The sequence below is a fragment of the Lissotriton vulgaris genome, chromosome 3_1, assembly GCF_964263255.1.
Source record: "Lissotriton vulgaris chromosome 3_1, aLisVul1.2, whole genome shotgun sequence".
Lineage (NCBI taxonomy): Eukaryota > Metazoa > Chordata > Amphibia > Caudata > Salamandridae > Lissotriton > Lissotriton vulgaris.
In genome coordinates, this window is record NC_141689.1 from 1698482732 (window position 1) to 1698506299 (window position 23568).

The following is a 23568-nucleotide window of genomic DNA, read 5'->3' on the forward strand; positions in this document are numbered from 1 at the left end:
TGTGTAGGGCAGAGACATCAGATACACCACAGGGGGTGGAGCCAGCATTGTAGAGGAAATGCCCAGCCCTATTCCGGCACCACTTGCAACTCCTCCCTCCCATCTAGATGCAGACCTCCCTATTCACCAACGGCCAGCCCCAGCCTGTCTCCTGGAATTCCCCAGCCCTGTTGCTCAAAAACCCAGACACGGAATACACAACCTCGCAGAGGCAGGCTCAAATGGTTAGGCAAGCAAATACCTACTTTCTAAAAGTGGTATTTGCAAACACAGAATATTAAAATAAACTTTACTAAAAGATGTATTTTATTATTCTGAGTCCAGGCACACTAAACTGGAATTTCTACTATGTTCTCTGTGTCTGCTAGGATTATAAGCATGTAACAATCAGCAGCCCTTTCTGGTCTATAAAGAACAGGTAGCCTTGCAATAGTGAAAAACGAAAATGGCTGTAATTCACTATTAGGACATGCCACACACATCAGGGCTTGTCCTACCTTATACTCACAATGCACCCTGCCCTTGGGCCTACCATAGGGGTGACTAATATGAAGAAAAGGGAAGGTTTAAGGACTGGCAAGTGTGTGCACTTGCCCAGCCAGCATAACAGTACCAGACTGCACGCAGGCTCTGCAATGGCAGACCTTAGACACATTTTACAAGGCCGCTTCTGTGGGTGGCACAACCAGTGCTGCAAGACCACTAGCAGCATTTGGATTTACACGCCCTGGGTACACTCAGTGCACTGCACTAGGGTCTGATAGCAAACCAAACATCCAATCATTGAACCACTAATCAATACATCAATTTACAGTAGGGAGCACTCGCACTGTGGCACTGGACAGCAGTGGCTCAGTGCCCAAAGCATCTAACACCAGCAAAAACACATGAGGCAACAGCAAAAATGGAAGCAAGACCCACGCCAATGGTGCCAGGTCTAACACCCATTATTCAAATCATAATCTACCGTAGGGGTGACTAATATGAAGAAAATGGAAGGTTTAGGGACTGGCAAGTGTCTGCACTTGCCCAGCCAGCATAACAGTACCAGACTGCATGCAGGCTCTGCAATAGCAGACCTTAAACACATTTTACAAGGCCGCTTCTGTGGGTGGCACAACGAGTGCTGCAAGACCACTAGCAGCAATTGGATTTACACACCCTGGGCACCAGCCGCGGCCCGTGGAGGGAGTTCTGTGGGGCAGGCAGGCGGGGTGGGGGAGGGGCAGGAAGGCGGGGCGGTGGAAGGGCAGGGTGGGGGTTGATGAACTTCGGAATATGGATGATTGCAGGTAAGTAAACAATTGAATTAATAAAATGAATTTCGTAGCGCACCCTGCATCACAATTTGCGATGCAGGGCGCACAATGAAATTCGTTTTTTAAATGTAATTGTCTATTTACCTGCAATCATCCATATTCCGGTGTTTACCAACCCCCACTCTGCCCCTCCCCCGCCCCGATTGCCTGCCCCACGGAACTCCCTCCACGGGCCTCGGCTGCTGGGCACACTCAGTGCACTGCACTAGGGTCTGATAGTAAACCAAACATCCAATCATTGAACCACTAATCAATACATCAATTTACAGTAGGGAGCAGTCGCACTGTGGCACTGGACAGCAGTGGCTCAGTGCCCAAAGCATCTAACACCAGCAAAAACACAAGAGGCAACAGCAAAAATGGAAGCGAGACCCATGCCAATGGTGCCAGGTCTAACACCCATTATTTAAATCACAATCTGTCATATACCAGCACCAACATAAGTTTCACTTCAGTGCACAAAATGAATCGAAACACATTTTTCTCTCTAAAGTGCAAAGCGCTTGTGTATCAACTACACAAAATGAAATTATGAATGCCATAACAACATTTCCCTGAAATGTAAATGTATTTTTGTGCTTCAGATCCTTTGTTTCCAATTTTTTCAGTGGGCTCTGGTCATCTTCCAATCTCTATCTTCTCAAAATCCTTTTCCTAACTTTTGAAAGGTTTGTTTTCAACATCCACATCTAGCACCTGCTAAAAAAGAAGAGTACTCTGGTAACCATAATCTAATAAAAAAAACACGCCTGCATGTTTCCCTGTTTTCTTGCACAACTATCTCAGAAAGACACTCAAACAGATAGTTTTTGCTTTATATGACTTATTAACATGCAGAGAGAACATCGTAAAGCCTGTAAATAGATTAGCTGTTTTCAGGTGAATACTTTCAAATAAAGGCAAATTACATTTCACAGAAGAGATAATTTAAAAGCGAGAAGGACCAGCATTTTATGCCTGTCTGGATAAGCAATCCGGAGAAGACTGGAGTCATCCATCACAGTTACTGCGCTGGAAGAAGCTCCTCAGAGTTCAGGGCCGGTCCCTGCTCGGCTCGGCCTCCTGGGAGCCCTCAATATGGGGGAGGCTGCATGAAGAAGTGACCAAAATTATCCACCCACGTTGCCGGGTGCAATTGCTTCAGTAACATGTCAGGACTGTTGGAGGCTGACCTTTTCTTCCTTCACTGCTGATTTCATTTCGACTCGAAGCATAGCCGAACAGAGTGAAATAGATGAACCGCCAGGTGAAATACTTGACCAAAAACATTATGATGTTCATTTTACAAGACAATGATCTTGACAGCTTTGTGGGAACGAGAAAGAAAATTGCAATATTCTTTTTTTTCCGGAGAGAACGACAGCTCAGTGCGTGCGCCTATTTTATTACTTTTTGTGTATCTTTCAATCTGGGAACAGTCTTTGTAAAAATGTCACTGTTTTATGAGACGGGGCTTTCTAGAAATATGCGGGTCTGCAAACCGGGGGCTAAAGTAAACCGAGTGAAATGTACACCCAGGGTCACACCAGGCAGACACCGCGTCTCACTGGAGAAACCTGTTACAAAGAGGGTACAGAGTCAGATCATCAGCACTGAAATAGTCAGATCGATGAGTGCTGCTTTGGCGCCGAGCGATTTAATAAAAAAACAATTAGACGAACTTGGACGTTTTTTCGACAAGTATTAATTAAGGGTCGAATGCACGTGCGCCACGAGCATATTTAGGGCGTTTTATTCGAGTAACAGATGAGAAAGCATTGAAGGCGATAAAGGTCGCACTAGTAATAAAAAAAAAGATAGTTATGGTCCAGACATGGCGTCAAGGACTGGAAGCTGTGAAGGCCTTTCTAGTTACGTCTTGATATCGGGAGCAAAAGTCAACTCTTTCCAGTAGCTCTGGTGTTAGATAATCTGGGCTTGATATACGAGTGGAAGCTGTCCAGTGTCTCTTTATGATGAGTCCATTTCATGGGGAAAAAACACGAAGTGCAGGAAATAACACCCTGGCGCTATATTGGTAGTTTTTGATTGCAGATGATGAATGGTACAGGAGTTTATAAGACAGGCACCAACGCTACCCTGAGGCAGGGATGAGAAAGAGCCCAGAATACAGTCTTCCAGAAGAGGAAATCCAATAAGGAATGCTGTGCAGAAAATAAGAACAAAAAATCAGGCATAAGAAGCACAATTGTGATTAATGTGGTGAAGGGAAGTATTGAGATTCATTTTTCTCTGACCAAAATATCCTTATTTATGATATAGGCAGACAGGTGCAGCACAGTATAAAGGATGGCACCCTCTTAGGCTGGGAAATTCTGACAACAAACAGTAGAAAAGCAGCAATTCTATGTAGGAATGGATTTAAGGTTAGCAGCGTCCTGTACTACAGGAGAATTGTGTTACTTTGAAACGGCAAGGATAAGTAAACAAATCTTATGTTTAACATCTTGCCTTTCTGCCATTAGCCTGATGGTCGATTTTGACTGAGTGGTGCAGGAGCAACATCCTTATTTCGCACTGAAGTAAAGCATCAAACATGCCTTGCCTCCCCAAGTTGAGCCAATGTTAAACAACCATGCCTTTGCCTCTGGAGTGTCTCGATCCTAAGTACAAAACTTGGAGGGATATGTATACTCAGGTTACAGCACCTAAAATTGTAGAAGGTAACTGGCACATAAAAAGCTAAAATCTGATTAAAGGAAATAAGAAGTTACGATGGCCAAAATGAAGTATTTACAACACAGCATACATACTCCTAAATTACTTTAATGCCTTTCCTTCTCAACTTCTTGTTTTTATACAGCACTCTTGTAAGAAATTGGGTTGTTGGATGACTGGGACGTGAGCCCTGGTCAAGCAGTGTTAGAACTGTGGGTCTCTAGTTGGCAGAGGTAGGTGCCTTTGACTAAATAGGGACCCTTGCTTCTAGTCAGGGTAAGGGGGAAACACACTGTAGATTACCCCTGCTCCATCCCTTGGTAGCTTGGAAAGAGCAGACAGGCTTATCCCCAAGGTAATGTGTAAAGTATCTGCACCAACACCCACAGTAACCCAGTGAAACAACATAAATGGACACCACACAGATTATTATAAAAAATAAAGTTATCTTTATCTTATTTTAGGCAAGACTAAAAACAACAAATTTTCCACATACACAGTTAGCTTCTCTTTAGGAATTTCTTTGATACGGTTTGTGGCAGGAAAAAGAAAAATAGACTTGTAGAACCAGTATGGTTGTAAACTCTGTTTCAAACGTATCGAAAGTCACTTCAAAATGTGTTCTTATCAATATTGAGCACTTGTCACTGAAGCACAGGGCCCCTCTCACCCTTTGATGGGTTTAGGTCAATTATGGCGTTTAACAGCCGAAATGCTGCCTCAAAGATTGGGGTTTAGGGTCAATATGCCCCCGCTGTTCTCTCAGCCGAAATTCTTCCCCCAGTATGCTCTCAATCAGGCCGGGACAGGCCTCGGTACTGCAACCCCCAACCACGTTACTCCTGGCTGCAACCCGGGCAAAGTTCAAAAGGAACAGTTTGCCTCGCAGCATCAGACTCCTGAAGCGAGCCTTACCTGACATGGTGGGTTCTCTGTCACTGCCAGCCCCTGGATTTGGGCACAGATGAGTCCTCTCTTTGGCCGACACTGCACGGGGAGAACGGGGCGATCCTCTTCTGCCTTGAGTGCGGCTCCCATCTTGACGCTGTAGTGACGTCCTGCCGGGTGGCTTCCTTTTCCCTCGGTGATACGTCTCTGGAGAAGCCCTGGTTGCTAGGCAATGCCTCGCGGCTGGGGATTACAGCATGGCTCGCCTTTCCTCTTCACAGCGGCTTTTGCCAATAACCCACACGCCGCACTTTGATGATTCCGCTGTTGGACCCCACAAAGGTCACAGTGCTAGTTGGGCTATGGATAATACAGGTGCTGGCTCCACGGAGATTGTTGATGCAGGCAGGGCCGGGTGCAGACGTAGGCACTCGGCATTGAGGTTGGGGAAACTTGTAATATCCTGATAACACAGCAGGTTTGTCAAAGAACACCAGCTGTAGGCAGAGACATGCTTACAGCTTTGCAGGTACTATCTTGGGAGCTTTGATATGCCTGAATTCCCACAACAGGAGGCCAGCTCTCCTCAGGCCCTTGGAGACTTGTTTCTTCAGGACACAACACACAGCAAAGTCCTTAGCAAGCAGGGGGGACACAGCACACAACAAAGTCCCTTGTCCTCTCCTCAGTCAAATCAGCAACCTTCAAGCCAGCCCCACAGCATGCAGCAAGTGCAGTACCTCTACTCATTCTACTTCAGCTGTTCTTCTTTGGCAGAGGTTCCTCTTGATCACAAAGTAGTCTAATTTTACTGGCGTTTCAGCTCTTACTTTTATACCCCAAAAGTCTCTGTTCTTCCTGTATTAGGGGTCCCGGGCAGTTCAAACCAGTTCTGTGTGCACTCTGCCAGTGCACAACTTCTTCCTTTGTGAAGGAGGGCCAAGGTCTTGAAACACACCTCAGGAGGAGGAACCAGCATTGTGGAAGGCAGGCACATCCCTATTCAGGCCCAGGTGCTACTCCTCCCACTAATCCAAATGCAGATAGGTCTATTCAGCCTACTGCTGACTCACCCAGACTCCTGGAGCCACCCCAGTAAATCAGTAAAAGAGGTCCAGAATATTTCTCCCCATCCAGGTCTGATACTTACCATTACCAATGAATGGTTTGGGGGACGTACTAGCACCCTGTAATGGCAATTCTTCGCCTGGTATTGCTAATCATATTTACCTCCAATCCCTAGCTTTGCCTCAAGCAACAAAAAAGAAAATTTGGAGCTGAATCAGAGAAAGGATCAATGCTGTGTTCTTAACATTTCACATCACTCCTGTAATTCTGAAGCAGTGGTACGACCTTTGTTAACACTCAAAGAATGAGCTGGCCAGTAGCAGGAAGGACGTTGCTAGCATTGGAGGGGGAGCTTCTACCCAGCCACCAACAAAAGCAATAGAGGAGGTCATTTAAATCACCCTTGCTATGCAGGAAACATCAGGCCTGATTAATATTGATAACACATAACTGGGTCGTGTTTTTTTTAATTAACACAATACGAATTTGGGCTCGTTTAACTGCTCAATCCATTAGCATTTATTATGTTTAATTAATTGCATTATGGGAATGGCGCTCAAATGAAACTGCTAGAGATTTTGGCAGTTCAAACAAATACAAAGTTTAATATTGTATTACGTGTCCTTACTTAACTAAATGCAGTAACGTAAATGATTTGAATCATGCCTCTGGAAAGAAAACCAAAATAGTGCATCAAAGATTTTAAACTCATACATTGCAACATGGGCGGGTATGTGTAATTCCAAATTACATACATTTTAATTAAATGTACAAGTCTTTATATATCCAGAGACAGAAGACAACATTACAGAGGAACATGGGGCATATTATCAAGGGATTTATCTCCGCTTTTTTGGCTTTAAAAGCCAAGAAAGCGGAGATAAAATGATCTCCCTATCAGCAACAGGGTGCTAACACGCAAATTCGCATGTTAGCACCCTTTTTCTCTACGCTTCCCCTTGCATCTCTAATGAGATGCAAAGGGGGCGTTCCAGAGAAAAATAATAGGAGAAATGTTGTTAAGCGACATTTCTCCTATTATCAAGGATTTCGCTAACCCTGTTAGTGATAAAAAAAGCAGCGCTAACCGCGGTTAGCACTGCTTTTTTTACACCTGGTATTTTCCTGACTTAGCCATGATATCCTATGGAAGGTGGATATCATGGCTAAGTTTGTGAGCCCCTATTATCAAGCTAACGCCAAACTTCGAGGGATTATCGTTGGTTTTCCAGCGATAATCTCTCAATTGGCAGTTAGCGCGAGGATTTTTATCACTACTGAGATAAACCTTGCTAATAGCAAGTTATCTCTGCGATAATTACCGGCGATGCTTAGCGTCAAAAAATTTATTGCTAAGCATCGTTAGCGGTAAATATCGCTAAACGTTGGTAATATGCCCCATGATGCCCTCAATGTGGAAGTTGTTGCCCATCAGGAGTCTAACAACAATGATATGCTTCAAGGAGTGGACATCTCACCAACACCAATATTTTTTTGTCTACAAGAAAAGGCACACCAACATCTAATAGAAATGCTCAGATACACAACGTAGAACAGAGACAACAATTGTATGTCATTAACATGCTCTCAAGAAACATGAATAAAGGCATGCCACTATGTTTAAATAGTATTGACAATTCAAATGAAACAATGAAGTCGTTATGAGATTTTATTGTTGGGGAGACACAACAACAAAACAGAACACAGTGAAACATTGTACTTAAAATGCAACATTTTAAATAAAGTTTAGAAATGTTGGCAACTGAAGCAGGAATACTCAGTCGTCACATCATACACATCCAGCAAGAATTCTCCGTTTCAAAGATGTAACAAAAGGTTTAGCACAGGTTATAGAATGTCTTAGGGGCATATTATCAAGGGGGTTTATCTCCGCTTTTTTGGCTTTAAAAGCCAAGAAAGCGGAGATAAAATTATCTCCCTATTACCTAGCTGTCGCTAACACCAGTTAGCGACAGCTATTAGGAGATAGCGACCATCTTGGGCCCCACTTTGCATGTCAGTGATATTTATCACTAATGACATGCAAAGTGGGCGTGCCAAGATGTTAGCGACTGGAAACAGTTGCTAACATCGCTATCTCCTATCACCAACTTTTGGAGATAATCGCGCTAAGCGCGAATATCTCCAAAAGCTAATGCCTGCCCTGAGCAGTTCTTAGCCATGTTATCCAAAGGGAGGTGGATAACATGGCTAAGAGCATTAGCTCGGTAATGCATGAATATCGCTGACTTTTCAGCGATATTCATGCATTGCGGCCGATTTTTATCGCATTTGCGATAAACCTTGGTAATACCAAGGTTTATCTGCGATAAAAATCGCCGCAGCCCAGCGGTACATTTTTGTCTTTAACCAAGCAATAGCGATAATTATCGCTATTGCTTGGTAATATGCCCCTTAGATTTTATCAAGCTACGCAAACACATTCTAGTAGTACGACCACCCCTGCTATAGAGAATGAGGAGGCTTTTAACTGCAGTAGTATGTCTGTTGCAGATGCTATAAGATCAAGGCATACACACAGTTGGGCTGCTGATTTAGAAGCGGATATGTTGGCAACTAATCTAGAGGCCCTCTTCCAGTAAACAACGAAACATTGATTAATTGAATGTTTTGCAAATTCAAAAGAGAAATGTAAGGGCATATTATCAGGGGGGTTTATCTCCACTTTTTTGGCTTTAAAAGCCAAGAAAGCGGAGATAAAATTATCACCCTATTACCTAGCTGTTGCTAACACCAGTTAGCGACAGCTAGTAGGAGATAGCGACCATCTTGGGACCCACTTTGCATGTCAGTGATATTTATCACTAATGACATGCAAAGTGGGCGTGCCGAGATGTTAGTGACTGGAAACAGTCGCTAACATCGCTATCTCCTAATATGTCCCGTAGTTTGTTAGAGTAAAGTGCATTTAAAAAATGTGTGCAAGCCAAAAATATTTATGCAGTTCCTATAGTGAATCCTCATTTTAACTGTGAAGAAACATGGAAATAAAAAAAAACTTTTCTGCATTTTGACTGTGACTACTTCATTTCACGTTGCACGGTTTATTTGTACAAAAACTTAGAAATAACTGTTGGTAATGTAACTGCATCTCTCCCTTCCACCTGGCATCTCGGTATGAGTTTGGGGCAGTGGTTTTCCTCTTCATCAGAGCTATCATGCTCAGGCTGCATTGGAAGTGCCTCACATGTTGCTTTATTGTGCAGCACAGGACACACTGCCACAATCCCGCATGCCACTAGAGGTAAATACTGAAGGGCTCCCTCACTCTCATGAAGGCAGTAAAACCTCACATTAAGCTGCCAAAAATGCATTCTATGCCTGCCCTTGTCTGCTAATGGGCAATATTATAACTGCATTAACTTTGAGGTATGGTGTAAAAATCCACATGCATAGTGTGAAAGCACTGTCACCTAACACACATGAAAAATAGGATTGGAAAAACACCCAGATATCATAGAAATATTATATGTAAACAGTGGCTCCTGCCCAATGGCGGAGTAGCGTTACAGCCTGGCTCAGTGCCAGGAAAGGAAAAATTAAACAATGTTCTAGCATTCTTTTATTTTTCATTTGCAGACTCTGAGCCAGTGCTGTAGGGAGGTGCTGGGCTTGCCAAACCACACATGCACACTTAGGTTCTTCTAGTCCGGCTGCATTGAACATCTGGGCTGAAAAAGACGCAGACTTCCTGGTGTGAGCAGACTGTCTTTGCAGTCCACTCAGACCAATCCCAGACCTGCTCTGCAGCATGCGGATTGGATGGGAGTCTGTCCAAGGGGCTGCTGTGACCAGGAAGAGGAGAGGAGGCGTGATGTGGAAGTCACCCGGCAGCTTCAGGTAAGTTTTTTGTTTTTTATTGAAATATATAATTACTATCTCCCCACGCAACACCCCCGCTACTTCTCCCACATTCCCTCCATCCACCTCACCACCCTTTGTTTGTGGAGGCCGCCACTGTATATAAATGTAAGCTATAACAAATACCTAAAGGATAATCATCCTCCAAGCATCCTCCTGCAAGCCGGTTCAGTAGGGCACAGTGACAAAAAATATAGGCGTCATGCGTGGAACTTCAAAATTTTAGAGCATGGTCAGTTATTAAACAGTCAGTATTACAAATTACTAAAATGTATAAGGTGTGCTGGCTCTTGATTTCTATACAAAAACTCAGTATCACTAGGAAGGGAAAATAAGACGGGTCCCATCAAAACTGCCTATAACCTGTGGAAAATGTGCCACATGAAAAAAACAAATGTTGTTTTCTGCACGTACTGCTGTGAGATGAGAGAATATATCCATGAATGTTTAGCATATACACATTTATAAGAACGAAGGAGCTCTTTGGGAAAGTTCTCCACCTGTGACAACAAACCCTTGATAGTTTCCTGATCCTAAAAGGTGTATGCTGTTTAGTGCCTGAATGGGTTTGAATAAACACTCCTTTGTGTTCCCCTGCAAAATACACGGACTGACAGAGCTACTAAATGTAAAATAACAGTGCTGCTGAGCGAATACTTGCTACATATCACCCTCTCAGTCCAATAATAGTGTGTCAGGGGTTGTGTTATGCCCACTGAGCAGCATATTTGATTAATGGCAGGCCAGGAGGGCCATGACCCACCCCCAACCCTCCTGTTGTGGATTAACAACAGTGCACAAGCTACACAGTTAAGTTCCGTCAGATATGTTTTTTAACCCTGCATTCCTTACATCTCCTCCTAGTGTCTTATCTCCATTGTGCTGAGTATTCTTCTCAATAGTTCATTGCATTTTCATCTTGAAAAGCTAGGGGATAGAGATATCATACTCCTTTGTGTCCTTTGTGGGCAGTAGTCTTTCTAGTTAATTTGCTGTGTCACCGGTGTCAGTGAAATTGGTTGTCTTGTTAGCATATTCAAAAGTGATACAAAAGGGGAAGGTATGATGTATTTGATGTTGTCATTTCTCAACTATCATGGTTTGGGCAGGAAGAGTAGCAACACTCTATACTCATTATAGTTAGACTTTCCCTTTATTACCCCCAGATTTTAGTCATACTAACTAGGGGCAGGAATACCATATTAGCCCACTAATTTGGTATTTTTAACTTTTTGTTTTTCCACTCCACTTTCACTGCACTGCACATTTTCCACAACTTAGTGCTCCTACGTAGTTCCGCAAGTCGTAGCACGCCTCAATCGGCAGCAGACTGAGAGGACCCCAATGATGAAGCATGCTACCTAGGGGAAACCCTGGTGGTTGAGGGGACTCTAGAAAATCATTTTTCTTTTTGGAAAGAGGATTTTCATACATGTTCAGTGAAAACCCAGTTCTCCCCCATGGTTAGGTTTTTATTCTGGTATGCCATATTTTGTGAAACTTCATTCAGTTAGGAAGGTGAACCTAACCTCAACATTTATCTCTCCCCATCTTTTGATTGTCTTTGTTCCAAAGGCCATATGAGTAACCACTTTGGTCCATACTAGTTTATGAATGAATTCAGAGGACTTGTTCCTATTTCGTCTTGCAAAATGCATAACTTTATGCGGACTTATTTCAGCAATGGATTTTGTGGTATTTATGTACCTTTCCCATGGGCAATTATTCTATATCTGTGTGGCTGCATGAGCTCAGACTTTCCCCTTCTCAAGAATGTCACCAAAAGAGGTGAAATTCTCTCAATCGACACCTTATTGGTTGCCATCTAAGGCATGTAATAGGTTTACATTTGTAAGCATTGATTACTACGCCGTTTAGCCAGTAGTATAATCTCACTGTTTGAAGTTGGACTTGAATGACAGTATGAGTTCTTGCCAAGACATTTGGATAGTTGGCATGTAAAAGCACTGGCACAGAAATGTAAATGTAAATGTAAATGTATTTGAGCTTATATAGCGCACAGCTACCCACAAAGGGTTTCCTGGCGCTTGCTTAGGGAACCCGTCCTGGTATTCCCCTGTGAGATAACCCCGGCAGGGTATCCACAAGGTGAAAGCCAGGCATCCCGCCGCGAGGGGCCGTTGTGGAGATTAAGCAAGCTATTGCCCAGAGTCGCAGAGTGTGAACCCGTGAGTTGAGAAGGCACCGGAGCGAGAATTATCGAGTCCGTGGAATTTTTGAGCCCAAGACCCGCCGAGGCGGGGAATTGAACCCTGGTCCAGGGCCGATCTCAGCTTCCGGGTCTGGAACATCACTGGAACATCTTTAGAGTCATCCAACGCTGACTTACAAATATTTTTAGCAAATCAAAAAGGAGAGAGAGGACTAGGTAAGCCAGTCCGGGTCCCCTGGTTATATGTAGAGATATCAATATAGGACTAGCTATGTTGTGTTAGAGGAGACTCAGAAGGTATATCTGTAGGCAAACCCTTAGGTTTGGACATGAAGCCCTCACACACCAACCTAGTTGGTGTCATGCTTCATCATCGGGCCCACCACAGTGACACCGAATGTGTCCCGGGTGTGCTGCGACTCCAGATTACTGAGGAGCAGGTATTCTTACTGAGTGTGCAGTGCTGGTGAGAATGGAGGTGAAAGGTTTAAAAGCTATCCAGGAGGTCCCAGTTCCCGAGGGTAAAGGTAAATTTAATACCTGGGCCCCTGTTAGCAAGATAAAAAGGCTGTGGACGTTGTGGAGTATATTAGGGGCTCCTACGTCCTTGTGGTCTACATGTTTCAGCCAGGCCTTTTGATTAAAACTGGCTTTCCTCAGGACCAAATGAGTATGTGTGAGTGAAAATAAACTATATTAAGTGAAAGTGTATGGTAAAAAAGTGTTGCACTCGCTAAGGTGCCGTACGTGTAAGAGGGGGATTCCCTCTGCTTTACTGTACATAAAACACAAAACAGTACAGACATACAAAGAGAGTCATTGAGAATGGTATTAACCAAAACACAACAATTGCCGGCTTCTGTTGTGCGTGAGCGACCTAGAGCGGCAAAGAACTTAGCCATGAGTGTGCCATGGCTATAGTGAACTATGGCGGTAAATTATTAAACGCAGTGGCAGTGGTGGGCTACACAGCGAAACAGGCATAGCGTGAGGTACAGGTAAGTGTAGTACATAATTCCTCACACTTGCTACTTGCTGTTAAAGCCTCATGGGTCACTTGGCAGGGAGGGAAAGGAGACCCTAAACATTTGTAGAGGATTACAGTTAGGATATCACCTGTGGAGAGAAATTGTTGCTTACCCAGAGCGTTGTGCAAAGATCAAGCTTACTCACGGTATTTCCGATCAGCGGTTCCTGCGACCTATCGTCCTGCTCCAGTGTCCCGAGTGAGCTTTGCCAGAGTCAGGTAAGGGCTTAAATAGCCGGTTTGATTGTTATCACCTGGAGAGGGGAGAGGGCGCGGTCGCGTTTTCTGTTTAGGGCGCAGGCGCTGGGAGCTAGCGGTTTTCACCTAGCGCATGCGCAATGTGAGGTTTCCAGCGCATGCGCGGTAGAGGTGAATGCGAGCGCTATGCAGTCGCGCATGCGCCATGGTACTGGGTTGGCAATGGTAGTGGCAAGTGCGCGCGGGTCCGTGCGCAACTGAAGGAAAAAGAAAGGAATAAAGTAAAAGGCCCAAGTGGGTCCCTTATTATTTAAAAAGCAACAACAGGGATTACAAGGTATATATAGGTCAAGGAGGCAATTACAGAATAGGGACAGACCACGAGTCTGAGCGCAGACAGGGATACTGATCAATATCTTACATATGTGTTTTTTATCTCGCCAGAGCATTCCACGGGATGGAATCATTGAGCCCCTCTATATGGGTAGAAAGGCGATAAATCCAGCGTTGCTCTTTGGTGAGCAGGGTCTTCTCATCACAACTTGAAAGTGCGAATTGTTCGATCACCGTCCAGGTGAAATCATTCGGGGTGTGATTTTGCACGATGAAATGCTGGGTCAGTTTGCTGATGTTTTTACCACAGCGCATGGTGCTTCTGTGTTCAGTCATCCTAGTTCTGACCTTCCTAGTCGTCATGCCTACGTATCTCAAGCCACAGCGACAGGTGATTAGGTATACTAGGTTAGATGAATTACAGTTTGTGAATTGTCGTTGTGTCCAGGTTTTCCCAACTTCCAACGACAATGTCTTTGAAGGGGTAGTCAGGTGGCAGACGCTACAGTTGTAACACGGTTGGTGGCCTATTAGTTCTGGTAGGCCCCAGGTGTTTAAAATTGTCTGGCTGGTTTGGTGTGTTTTTCTGGGTCTCGTAGTGACCAGCTGATCCTTCAAATTTTGTGCCCTTTTGTATGCGAAGCGTGGGAGGTCCCAGTTCCTCGTGCCTGAATTGATGATTTTCCAATTTTTGCGAATTATACTGGAGACCTGATTGGAGGCGGTGTTATAGGTGGTCACACACGTCATGGTTGGTGTTTCTGGTGGTTTGACCACGGCCTCCAGAAGGGCCTCCCTATTCTGATTGCGTGCTCGTTTACAGGATTTTGTGATGATTCTGGACGGGTAGCCACGATCTTCCAACTTGTGGACCAAGGCTTTGGACTGGTGTTTGAAGTCATGGAGGTTGCTGCAGTTCCGGCGAATACGGAGGAACTGGCCAAATGGCAGATTCTCCCTCAAAGGTCTGGGGTGGAAACTGTCAAAACGCAACAACGAGTTCCTGGAAGTTGGTTTGTAATGAGTCGTTGTGGTCAGACCCCCCTGATCAGCTTTTATGTTGAGGTCCAGGAACGCCAGTTCAGTAGAACTGCTAGTGCAGGTGAACTTCAGAAAGGGATCAAGGCTATTGATCCAGGTGAGAAAATCTCTCAGTGTCTCCTCATTGCCTTCCCAGACAATGAGGATATCGTCAATGTATCGACGCCAGATTGTTATATTTGCTGAGTAGGGGTTCGTGGGGGCTTCGATGTTTGTCTGCTCAAAGTGGTGGACGTATAGCCCCGCCACGCTCGGCGCAAAGACACTGCCCATCGAGGTACCATTCGTTTGTAAGAAGAATGTGTCCTCGTATTGGAAATAATTCTCTTTTAATGCCAACGTGGCGCAATCCAAGATGAAATGACGGGGTGTGCGATGTTGCCAGTCGATCTCCATCAAGACATCATGGAGTACCTTCAGTGTGGCATCCTGAGGGAGGCTCGTATATAAGCTCTCCACGTCTAATCCCACCAGGAGGTGCTTGTCACTATCGAAACTGACATCCTTAATGATGTTAAGGAGGTGCTTCGTGTCTTTGACGTAGGATGGAGTTTTTTGAACCAATGGGTTGAGGTAGTGATCACAGAACCGCGATAGCGGTTCTAGGAGGGACTTTATCCCAGACACTATGGGTCTGCCCGGTGGTGGGGTGACCCCTTTGTGCACCTTGGGCATGATGTAAAAGTAAGGTACCTTTGCATCACGTGTGTTAAGATATTCAGCTTCTTGTTTTGAGATGTATTCCGCGTCAGAAGCCTCCTGTACTAGTTCTGTGATCTTTTTCTGTAGATCTTTGGATGGGTCTCTCAGTAATTTCCTATAGTTACGAGTGTCACTTAATAGCCTGCGGCATTCGGTGTCGTAGTCGATCTTGTTCATGATGACTATCCCTCCACCTTTATCTGCTGGTTTGATGATGCGGGTAGGGTCATTCTGGAGTTTTTTGATGATTTCCCTATCCTGAAATGACAGATTGTTGAAATGGTTTTGGGGTTGTAATTTCTCAACTTCTGAGTATACTGCCAATTCGAAAGTACTGATCTCTACTGGCACGGTAGCCGGTGGTGGAGTGAAGTTGGATTTAAGTTTCAGCCCTGTTTCATTGGTGTTTTCTGAGTCAAGGGGTTTCTCCTTGTTTTCGAAAAACGCTTTTAGCTTGAGTTTTCTAAAAAACTCGGCCAGCTCGACATGGAGTTTGAAAGTATCTAGTCTGATGGTCGGGACAAATGACAGTCCTTTATTCAGGACATTGGTTTCTTCATTGGTGAGGGGTACGTCGGCGAGGTTGAATACCAGGGTGCCGGTATTGGTTGGTTCAGCTACTTGCTGGGGCCCGCTTGCTCTTTGGCTTTGTTCCTGGTGTTGGCACTGACCGGGTCCTCTTCTGTGGACCACTGTGCTGGTTGAGGCGCCCACTGTACTTGCTGTGGTGGATTCCTTCTCTTGCCGCGGGGTCTGTGGCCTTGGCCTAAAAAAGGATACCGCTGATTTGGGTTGTTCTGGTAGTATGGTACCTGGCCAGGCGGAAATAAAGGTGGATATCCATAATATGGAGGCATTGGGCCGAATGGCGGAGGCCCGAAGTTTTGGAATTGCGGGGGGCCTTGCCATAGTTGTGCTCGTTGTTTTTCTCCACGGCCTCTCCCTCTGGCTTTGTAGGATCCATTGCTGGAGCCGCTAGAGATTGAACTAGTATCACCTGAGCTGTCCGTGTTCTGGCCTCTTGTGGGTGCAGTATACGTGTCGTCAGCATAGGGATAGGTTTTTAGATAGCTAAAGTTTTTTAGATCCTTTTCGAATTTCTTTATCTTGGTTTGGGTTAGGTATTCTTTATAATCGTTCATCTCCCGATTTTGATCTTCCAATTTCTTCTTGTATCCTGTCAGAGTGGTTTTGAAATGGGTCTCAGTCGCCTGGATCTCTATCATCACTGCGTCTGAAAGGCGTTTGGCAGTTTTTATTATCAAGATGAGCCAGTCCCTGGTGCAATGCCAGGCTATCTGAGCCCAGTCTTTCCTGAAGGTGACATCGTCAAGGAATATTCTAGGAGCGTTAGTGACCAGTAAGCCTTTAGGCGCTGTGTTGGTCCTCAGGTATTGTGCGAGGATAACGCCATGCAAAATAGTGCGTATCCTGTTACGCTTTTTCTCAGTGAGAGTGTCCCAATCTGTAGTTTGCGCTACTGTTGTTGCTGTGTTAAAATCTGCCAAGAGTGTGGGGTCATCGAGGATCTCAGTGACGTCATCCTCGGTGAATGTTAGGCCTGTGTTTTGTGCCATCTTGCATCAGTTAGGTATCTCTCGCAGCTGCGCGCTGCCAATTATCAGCAAATCAAAAAGGAGAGAGAGGACTAGGTAAGCCAGTCCGGGTCCCCTGGTTATATGTAGAGATATCAATATAGGACTAGCTATGTTGTGTTAGAGGAGACTCAGAAGGTATATCTGTAGGCAAACCCTTAGGTTTGGACATGAAGCCCTCACACACCAACCTAGTTGGTGTCATGCTTCATCATCGGGCCCACCACAGTGACACCGAATGTGTCCCGGGTGTGCTGCGACTCCAGATTACTGAGGAGCAGGTATTCTTACTGAGTGTGCAGTGCTGGTGAGAATGGAGGTGAAAGGTTTAAAAGCTATCCAGGAGGTCCCAGTTCCCGAGGGTAAAGGTAAATTTAATACCTGGGCCCCTGTTAGCAAGATAAAAAGGCTGTGGACGTTGTGGAGTATATTAGGGGCTCCTACGTCCTTGTGGTCTACATGTTTCAGCCAGGCCTTTTGATTAAAACTGGCTTTCCTCAGGACCAAATGAGTATGTGTGAGTGAAAATAAACTATATTAAGTGAAAGTGTATGGTAAAAAAGTGTTGCACTCGCTAAGGTGCCGTACGTGTAAGAGGGGGATTCCCTCTGCTTTACTGTACATAAAACACAAAACAGTACAGACATACAAAGAGAGTCATTGAGAATGGTATTAACCAAAACACAACAATTGCCGGCTTCTGGTGTGCGTGAGCGACCTAGAGCGGCAAAGAACTTAGCCATGAGTGTGCCATGGCTATAGTGAACTATGGCGGTAAATTATTAAACGCAGTGGCAGTGGTGGGCTACACAGCGAAACAGGCATAGCGTGAGGTACAGGTAAGTGTAGTACATAATTCCTCACACTTGCTACTTGCTGTTAAAGCCTCATGGGTCACTTGGCAGGGAGGGAAAGGAGACCCTAAACATTTGTAGAGGATTACAGTTAGGATATCACCTGTGGAGAGAAATTGTTGCTTACCCAGAGCGTTGTGCAAAGATCAAGCTTACTCACGGTATTTCCGATCAGCGGTTCCTGCGACCTATCGTCCTGCTCCAGTGTCCCGAGTGAGCTTTGCCAGAGTCAGGTAAGGGCTTAAATAGCCGGTTTGATTGTTATCACCTGGAGAGGGGAGAGGGCGCGGTCGCGTTTTCTGTTTAGGGCGCAGGCGCTGGGAGCTAGCGGTTTTCACCTAGCGCATGCGCAATGTGAGGTTTCCAGCGCATGCGCGGTAGAGGTGAATGCGAGCGCTATGCAGTCGCGCATGCGCCATGGTACTGGGTTGGCAATGGTAGTGGCAAGTGCGCGCGGGTCCGTGCGCAACTGAAGGAAAAAGAAAGGAATAAAGTAAAAGGCCCAAGTGGGTCCCTTATTATTTAAAAAGCAACAACAGGGATTACAAGGTATATATAGGTCAAGGAGGCAATTACAGAATAGGGACAGACCACGAGTCTGAGCGCAGACAGGGATACTGATCAATATCTTACATATGTGTTTTTTATCTCGCCAGAGCATTCCACGGGATGGAATCATTGAGCCCCTCTATATGGGTAGAAAGGCGATAAATCCAGCGTTGCTCTTTGGTGAGCAGGGTCTTCTCATCACAACTTGAAAGTGCGAATTGTTCGATCACCGTCCAGGTGAAATCATTCGGGGTGTGATTTTGCACGATGAAATGCTGGGTCAGTTTGCTGATGTTTTTACCACAGCGCATGGTGCTTCTGTGTTCAGTCATCCTAGTTCTGACCTTCCTAGTCGTCATGCCTACGTATCTCAAGCCACAGCGACAGGTGATTAGGTATACTAGGTTAGATGAATTACAGTTTGTGAATTGTCGTTGTGTCCAGGTTTTCCCAACTTCCAACGACAATGTCTTTGAAGGGGTAGTCAGGTGGCAGACGCTACAGTTGTAACACGGTTGGTGGCCTATTAGTTCTGGTAGGCCCCAGGTGTTTAAAATTGTCTGGCTGGTTTGGTGTGTTTTTCTGGGTCTCGTAGTGACCAGCTGATCCTTCAAATTTTGTGCCCTTTTGTATGCGAAGCGTGGGAGGTCCCAGTTCCTCGTGCCTGAATTGATGATTTTCCAATTTTTGCGAATTATACTGGAGACCTGATTGGAGGCGGTGTTATAGGTGGTCACACACGTCATGGTTGGTGTTTCTGGTGGTTTGACCACGGCCTCCAGAAGGGCCTCCCTATTCTGATTGCGTGCTCGTTTACAGGATTTTGTGATGATTCTGGACGGGTAGCCACGATCTTCCAACTTGTGGACCAAGGCTTTGGACTGGTGTTTGAAGTCATGGAGGTTGCTGCAGTTCCGGCGAATACGGAGGAACTGGCCAAATGGCAGATTCTCCCTCAAAGGTCTGGGGTGGAAACTGTCAAAACGCAACAACGAGTTCCTGGAAGTTGGTTTGTAATGAGTCGTTGTGGTCAGACCCCCCTGATCAGCTTTTATGTTGAGGTCCAGGAACGCCAGTTCAGTAGAACTGCTAGTGCAGGTGAACTTCAGAAAGGGATCAAGGCTATTGATCCAGGTGAGAAAATCTCTCAGTGTCTCCTCATTGCCTTCCCAGACAATGAGGATATCGTCAATGTATCGACGCCAGATTGTTATATTTGCTGAGTAGGGGTTCGTGGGGGCTTCGATGTTTGTCTGCTCAAAGTGGTGGACGTATAGCCCCGCCACGCTCGGCGCAAAGACACTGCCCATCGAGGTACCATTCGTTTGTAAGAAGAATGTGTCCTCGTATTGGAAATAATTCTCTTTTAATGCCAACGTGGCGCAATCCAAGATGAAATGACGGGGTGTGCGATGTTGCCAGTCGATCTCCATCAAGACATCATGGAGTACCTTCAGTGTGGCATCCTGAGGGAGGCTCGTATATAAGCTCTCCACGTCTAATCCCACCAGGAGGTGCTTGTCACTATCGAAACTGACATCCTTAATGATGTTAAGGAGGTGCTTCGTGTCTTTGACGTAGGATGGAGTTTTTTGAACCAATGGGTTGAGGTAGTGATCACAGAACCGCGATAGCGGTTCTAGGAGGGACTTTATCCCAGACACTATGGGTCTGCCCGGTGGTGGGGTGACCCCTTTGTGCACCTTGGGCATGATGTAAAAGTAAGGTACCTTTGCATCACGTGTGTTAAGATATTCAGCTTCTTGTTTTGAGATGTATTCCGCGTCAGAAGCCTCCTGTACTAGTTCTGTGATCTTTTTCTGTAGATCTTTGGATGGGTCTCTCAGTAATTTCCTATAGTTACGAGTGTCACTTAATAGCCTGCGGCATTCGGTGTCGTAGTCGATCTTGTTCATGATGACTATCCCTCCACCTTTATCTGCTGGTTTGATGATGCGGGTAGGGTCATTCTGGAGTTTTTTGATGATTTCCCTATCCTGAAATGACAGATTGTTGAAATGGTTTTGGGGTTGTAATTTCTCAACTTCTGAGTATACTGCCAATTCGAAAGTACTGATCTCTACTGGCACGGTAGCCGGTGGTGGAGTGAAGTTGGATTTAAGTTTCAGCCCTGTTTCATTGGTGTTTTCTGAGTCAAGGGGTTTCTCCTTGTTTTCGAAAAACGCTTTTAGCTTGAGTTTTCTAAAAAACTCGGCCAGCTCGACATGGAGTTTGAAAGTATCTAGTCTGATGGTCGGGACAAATGACAGTCCTTTATTCTGTAATTGCCTCCTTGACCTATATATACCTTGTAATCCCTGTTGTTGCTTTTTAAATAATAAGGGACCCACTTGGGCCTTTTACTTTATTCCTTTCTTTTTCCTTCAGTTGCGCACGGACCCGCGCGCACTTGCCACTACCATTGCCAACCCAGTACCATGGCGCATGCGCGACTGCATAGCGCTCGCATTCACCTCTACCGCGCATGCGCTGGAAACCTCACATTGCGCATGCGCTAGGTGAAAACCGCTAGCTCCCAGCGCCTGCGCCCTAAACAGAAAACGCGACCGCGCCCTCTCCCCTCTCCAGGTGATAACAATCAAACCGGCTATTTAAGCCCTTACCTGACTCTGGCAAAGCTCACTCGGGACACTGGAGCAGGACGATAGGTCGCAGGAACCGCTGATCGGAAATACCGTGAGTAAGCTTGATCTTTGCACAACGCTCTGGGTAAGCAACAATTTCTCTCCACAGGTGATATCCTAACTGTAATCCTCTACAAATGTTTAGGGTCTCCTTTCCCTCCCTGCCAAGTGACCCATGAGGCTTTAACAGCAAGTAGCAAGTGTGAGGAATTATGTACTACACTTACCTGTACCTCACGCTATGCCTGTTTCGCTGTGTAGCCCACCACTGCCACTGCGTTTAATAATTTACCGCCATAGTTCACTATAGCCATGGCACACTCATGGCTAAGTTCTTTGCCGCTCTAGGTCGCTCACGCACACCAGAAGCCGGCAATTGTTGTGTTTTGGTTAATACCATTCTCAATGACTCTCTTTGTATGTCTGTACTGTTTTGTGTTTTATGTACAGTAAAGCAGAGGGAATCCCCCTCTTACACGTACGGCACCTTAGCGAGTGCAACACTTTTTTACCATACACTTTCACTTAATATAGTTTATTTTCACTCACACATACTCATTTGGTCCTGAGGAAAGCCAGTTTTAATCAAAAGGCCTGGCTGAAACATGTAGACCACAAGGACGTAGGAGCCCCTAATATACTCCACAACGTCCACAGCCTTTTTATCTTGCTAACAGGGGCCCAGGTATTAAATTTACCTTTACCCTCGGGAACTGGGACCTCCTGGATAGCTTTTAAACCTTTCACCTCCATTCTCACCAGCACTGCACACTCAGTAAGAATACCTGCTCCTCAGTAATCTGGAGTCGCAGCACACCCGGGACACATTCGGTGTCACTGTGGTGGGCCCGATGATGAAGCATGACACCAACTAGGTTGGTGTGTGAGGGCTTCATGTCCAAACCTAAGGGTTTGCCTACAGATATACCTTCTGAGTCTCCTCTAACACAACATAGCTAGTCCTATATTGATATCTTTACAAATATTTTTGACAGAAAGAGACAAAGGATGTGGCAATTTGACACCTTCATTAGGAAATACTTTGGTCCCTATACTCTGCTTTCATACAAACACTCTAGATTCATACCAGTGTATTGATGTTCAAGTGTTGAATGGTGCAGGGAAGTGTCTATTAAGATTCAGTCTGGGCCGTGAACTCCACTCTGCTCACAGAGTTTGCAGGGTTTTCCGCACACGTGTTGCGCGGAGCTCACGGAGTTCCCTTGTTTACGCTTGTCATTGTCAATTTGTAACGAGCGAGTGAGGAAAATCCACCTCTCTGTGAGATTTTTCCTCATTCGCGATCATTAACATCAAGTTGGCAAGTCCACCTCATAAGCACGGTAGCATACCAGGGCTAAATCACTATCGCAGTTGTTCAAATACTTTGATCCTGGTCAATGCAAAAACATTTGTTCAGTATTATTGCGTCCATTCAAAAACTGTGCCAAATAACATAGAAAACTCCACACAGTGGTCTAAATCCATGTCCAGATTTCAATAGTTAATCTTTATTCCAGATTCACACAGCAGCTGACGCGCTTTCGCCTGGCAGGGCTTCCTCAAAGCTGCAAAAATTACATACAAAAACAGTAAATTATACCTAATCATTCCTAATACATTACTATAAAATCACCTCTATCATATTTACATATTCACATCTATATTAGCTCTAAGAACACCAGTGTTAAGAACCATCAACGAAGAAAACAACACAAGCCAAGCACAAAATATAGTTTTTTTGGAAGCACCCCCTCAGGGTTGCATCCAAAATACACCGAAAATGTGATGCAGATTAGTTTCACAACCACCAAGAGATTACATAAGTCTAAGTCTGCTGACCCCCAAAGTGGAGGTAGATTGTTAGAGCATAAAAAATGCCTACTATAACCCACCACAAAGCCTGTGTGGTGAATATATTGAGTGTGATTCCAGTATTTGTTCAATGAGTGAGATAATCCATTTTCACCTTCAAGATGAATAGTTCTTTCAAAAGGGATCACTGACAGAATATCGACAGTCAAAATATCGACTTGCCGAAATATCGGGGTAAAAACATAGAATGCCAGAATATCGACTTCCTATCTACAAACAGGTAAGTACAAAAATATTGACTCCAAAATATTGATAGGAAAAAATATAGACAGTCAAAATATCGAATTTTTTAAATATCTCAAAAGTAATTTAAAAGTAATATAATAATAACTATAATTATTTAAACATACTTACAATACTTAAATAAACTTAAAATTAATAAATAATTAATGTCTCTTTAAAACATGTTTTTTATTTTAAAACATATATATATATATATATATATATATATATATATATACATATTATTATACAATAATTTTTCCGTAGGATGACGAGAGGGTTAAATTTACTATTCACACTCCAGAGGGTGCAACAGTAGGAAAAGCGTTGGATAGCGTAGGGGTACAAATTACTATTCCCACTCCAGAGAGCGCAACAGTAGGGAAAGCATTGGATAGCGTAAGATTAAAAATTACTATTCCCACTCCAGTGAGCGCAACAGTAAGGAAAGGGTTGGATAGCGTAGGGGTAAAAATTACTATTCCAACTCCAGAGAGTGCAACAGTAGGGCAAGCGTTGGATAGTGAGAGGGTAAAAAT